The sequence below is a fragment of the Protopterus annectens genome, chromosome 9.part0 (assembly GCF_019279795.1).
Source record: "Protopterus annectens isolate FY-2018-M chromosome 9.part0, PAN1.0, whole genome shotgun sequence".
Classification (NCBI taxonomy): Eukaryota; Metazoa; Chordata; order Ceratodontiformes; family Protopteridae; genus Protopterus; species Protopterus annectens.
In genome coordinates, this window is record NC_056743.1 from 967,409,688 (window position 1) to 967,414,687 (window position 5,000).

At 40.1% G+C, this 5,000-nt stretch overlaps 1 protein-coding gene across 1 annotated transcript in view; it reads right to left on the bottom strand.

The window, feature by feature from the left end:
- Positions 1-5,000, bottom strand: part of MCRS1 (microspherule protein 1) — a 1,081,536-nt gene that overhangs the window by 997,278 nt on the left and 79,258 nt on the right. The window lies entirely within an intron of this gene.

The following is a 5,000-nucleotide window of genomic DNA, read 5'->3' on the forward strand; positions in this document are numbered from 1 at the left end:
ACGTTTATAACGATAAACAATAAAAATAGATTGATATATACATTAAAAAGTTAAATAAAGTTTAAATAATACTTAAACCCAGGGAAATGTTAGTCAATTAATTAAATAATTAAATATTAAATATTATAATTTCAAATATTAAATATCAAAGATTTTAACTACATATTTTATTTGAATTTTAAAATAATCTAAATATGACATTTTTTGAGTGCGTTTTATATATAATCCATAAGCGGAGTTTTAAAGTAGAGGTTTCACTTGAATTTTGGCGGGCAATTTTAACTGCTTCTTATATAAGTAAGAGGTTAATATTAGATGGATATTTGCCAGTTTCTGAAGTTTAAACATTGATTTAAACGAAAAATGTTAAACGTTGGATATAGATTAACATTTAAAGTTTAATAAAGAGCGTCGAGCTTTGTAGCCTAAGCGGAACTGTTTCGTTATTTTTCATCGGTTTGGAGATCTTTTTACATTAAACAAACTACACAATGGTACCTTGGCAGGCTGGCCCAAAACTTACTAAGAAAATGGCTGCAAAAGTACAGCATTCCTAAAGAACTAAAATTTTGAAAAGTTGTGCTTTGTAGATGTATCATTCAGCAAAAAATGCTATGATGAAGAGGCATAGGTTCCATCTGTCATGCCCAGAGGCTCCCAAACACCTACTTTCCATACTTTTACATCAGAAAACAGTAATGCAGCAAGAGATGAAAGGAACAGATTCTAAATTACTTTGTCCATCCTTACAACAGGTCAACAGTTGAGTGTGGCTTGATTTGTGCATTAAAAATAAAATTACTTGGTGCTTAAAAGTCATTGCAGCGTTTTGGCTTTGATATTTTGTTCTTACCTAAACTGCAAAACTAGTCATAGCAGAGAAAGTCACAAACAGGTTCACAAAAACACAGTAATATAGTCATAAAATGAATGATTTTCTGAACCACCTAACGTTGAAAGAAAGGAGGAAGGACTGACATGTATTCTCAAATGGGGAAAAAAGATAAACTTCAAAAAACAATACAATAACTTTAGAAATGTGGAATTACGAAGGATGAAAGCTTATTCACATTAAACATATTTACTTAAAAAAACACCAAGCATGAATAATAAAACAAATTAAAGATATGATCACGCAAACAAAAATTCACATCCTAGAGCAATAAAAGATTTTTTCCCCTCACTCTCCTACCTTCTTTTTACAAGAAGCATCAAAGTAAGGGAGACAAGCGCTAGTCTGATGACAATTGATAATTTGAAGGTGGAAGAGACATTCATTCAAAATGCACTGGAAGGAACCTAATACAGCAAAGGAACAAACTGTGAATAAGTGATGCACTATTAAAGACGGTATCTTCTTTCATTTATACATAGTTTGCAACCACCACCTCTCCAGTAAAAGCACAGGTCCTTTAAAAAATAAAGTTTTACAGATGATGTCTCCTAGTTGACTATAAAACCTTAGTCTTTCTCCTGAAATACCTTCAGCAGAAATTTAGAATGGCTGTCCAGAGGTTCAGTAATTCTAAACTCTCCACAACTGCACAGGCTTTCATGATAACAAGGTAACCAACAGTAGGGTTTAAGATGAATTCTGCCACACAGCATTAACACAGGTCCACAAGCAACTTAAGATTAGCCTCAACTGGGTTATGATCTTCAATGGTAACAGAGAACTTGGACTCCCTAAAGCAGGCCATTTTGTTTAGCAAGTAACAAGACTAACACTAGACTATCCAGTGGCATTTTGAAATCCAACAATGCCCAATACCTCCCCTCCTGGAAAGTATTATTACATTTAAAACTGACCGTGGGCTATTTTTTACATCACATACATATACAGAGAGATAGGATCAAACATTTACCCAAATTTTATTTTACCAGGATGACAACACTGAACTGTCACTAAATCGAAACTACACAGTACCAAAATGTTTAACTGGGAGATGAGACACTTGGCCATCATGGTAAAAAGTACAGTTGTGTATACCTACCATAAATGTAGATGTTAGAGTGTCTTCACTGTTGCAGTCATAACTGTAGGGTACTCCTGCCGGCAGGCAGCCCGAGGTCAGCCAGAATATCAAAGTCTGGGTCCGGCGTCGGCTGTTTCAGCTAGAACCCTGACGTCAGAGCGCATGGGTATAAAGTCGACAGCCGACGCCATCTTCTCCAGCCTTTCTTGCCCCTGATGTCAGAAGCCCCCATAAAACCAAATGGTGTCCCAAGGGAAACACAAATACACCAGAAAGGTAGTGGAAAGGAAAACACAGTAAGCAAATAGAAACAAGAGAGGTCTGGAGGGAGGGAAACACCGACTGCAACAGTGAAGACACTCCAACATCTACATTTATGGTAGGTATACAAAACTGTACTATGTTCTTCGTGTTTCACTGTTGCAGTCATAACTGTAGGGTAGAATCCCAAAGCTGAGAATACAGGAGGAGGTTATGAAGTAGAAAGAGCAGCTAGCAGACCCTGCAAGACAGCAGAGGCAAAGCCTGCCCTAGACTTAGAGTACAAAGGGAGGTTATAGTGCTTGGAAAAAGTATGCACAGAGCTCCAAGTGGCAGCCTCCAGAATGTCCTTGGTAGGAACTCCTCTGAGAAAGGCTGCTGCTCTAGTAGAATGAGTCCTGACGGTACCTGGAATCTGTTTTCCATAAAGAGAGTAACAATATCTTATTCCATGAGCAATCCATTTGGAAATAGTTTGCTTAGAAATGGCTTTACCAAGAGAACTGGAAGCAAAAGAAATAAGCAATTGATCTGATTTTCTGAAACTTTTAGTTTTGTCCAGGTAAAAACGTAGTTGCCTGTGTACGTCTAATGAATGCAAAATTCTTTCCCCCCTATTTTGGGGTTTTGGAAAAAAGGTAGGAAGGTGAATAGTCTGATTTAGAGCCACTCTAGAAACTACCTTAGGCATAAAAGTAGGATTGGTCCTCAAGGAAACTCTGTCCTGATGGAAGATGAGGTATGGTTCCACGGCTATGAGGGCTTGTAACTCAGACACCCTTCTGGCAGAAGTCAAGGCCAACAAGATAGCCATCTTCCAGGATAAGAACTTAATGTCCGCAGAGGCAGCAGGCTCAAAAGGAGGCAAAGTAAGCTTTTCCAAAACATAGTTGAGATCCCAAGGAGGGACAGGAGGAGTTCTAGGAGGTTTTAAATTCTTAGCTCCTCTCAGAAATTGTCCGACTAACTGGTGGGAAAAAATGGGAGGATCACAACTGAAATGTGCCGAAATAGCAGAAGCATGAATTTTAATGGAAGAAAATGAAAGACCTTTAATCAAAAGGTCTGAGAGAGAAAGTAAAATAGATGATATATCAGGTATTAAAGGATCAGAGCCACGATCTTGCATCCAAATACAAAATCTTTTCCATTTAGAAGCATAAGATTTCCTTGTACTAGGACGCCTAGCTTCCAAAAGAACATCCAAAACTTGTTTAGGAAGAGAAGGAATCAATTGCCTTTGATGAGCCAAGCTGCCAGATAGAGAGTCTTGATTTGAGAGTGAAATACCTGACCCTGATGCTGGGACAGTAGAGAATGGGTCAGAGGAAGACTCCAAGGAGGTACCAAGGAAAGGTGCAGTAGAGTAGGGTACCAAAACTGCCGAGGCCAATTCGGAGCTATCAAAATGATCAGTCTGGGTTTGTCTAGCTTTATCTTTAGCAATACCAGAGGCAGAAGAGGAAGTGGGAAGGTATATCCCGAAAGATTCCTCCAGCTGAAGGACAGGGCATCCACTTTCCAAGCTGTCTTATGGAAGGACCTGGTGCAAGAGAGAGGCAACTGATGGTTGAGATGAGATGCAAACAGATCTCTATCTGAGGACAGCCCCAAACTGCAGTTATCTTGCTGAATAAGTTGGGGTCTAACATCCATTCGTGAGGATCCAAAATGTTTCTGCTTAGGCTGTCTGCTAAGAGATTTTGTTTTCCTGGAATGAACTGTGCCTGAAGATCCAGATTCAATTTTAGAGCTGTAACCCATAAGGTCATGGCAAGTCTGCAAAGGGGGTAAGAGTGAGAGCCCCCTTGCTTATGTACCACATGACCGTGGTATTGTCTGTTCGAATTAGCAGAGGTCCTGGCTTCAAAAGAGTCTGGAAGGCTAGAAGAGCATTTTGGACTGCTAACATTTCTTTCAAGTTGATGTGCCATAGAAGATGTTTGTTTGTCCAAGACCCCTGTTGGCATTTGTCTAGAAAATGAGCTCCCCATGCATAATCCGAGGCGTCCGTGGTTATGATCCGAGTAGGTTGAGGCAGACGAAAGGGCTTGCCTTCGGCCCTGGACCACCAAAGGAATTCCTTCTGGAGGCAGGGAATCAGTGGAATCATTGTATCCAGACTGTGGTAATGTTGAGACCATACACTCTTTAGGTACCACTGAAGTTTCCTCGTGTGAAGCCTCGCATTTGGAATCAACAGGATGCAAGAGGCCATGTAGCCCAGAGCCTGCAGGAATTTCCTTGCAGTGAGCTGAGTTAATGCTGCCAAGGTCTTGAAGATTGAGGCCAGCTGTAACTTTTTCTGGAGTGAGGAAGGCCTTCTGTAAACTTGTGTCCAAGAGAGCTCCCAAGAAGATCATTCGTTGAGAAGGAATCAAATGTGACTTTTTTGTGTTCACTGAGAATCCCAGTAGTAGGAGAAGACTTTGAGCAAAATGCAGATGTTGAAGTAGAAGGTCTTTGCTGTCTGTCTGAATTAGACAGTCATCCAGATAGGGGTAAATCTGAATCCCCTGGAGTCTGCAGTAAGCTACTACTGGAGCCAGGCATTTGGTAAAACCTCTGGGCGCAGTAGATAAGCCAAATGGCAGTACAGAGAATTGGAAGTGTCTCGAGCCTGCCTTGAATCTGAGGTACTTTCTACAATGTTGCCTTATGGGGACGTGTAAGTAAGCCTCTTCTAAGTCCAATGTTACCATCCAAGCATCTTGTGAGAGTATTGGAAGAAGTTGTTGAAGTGTAAGCATCTTGAATTTTGGA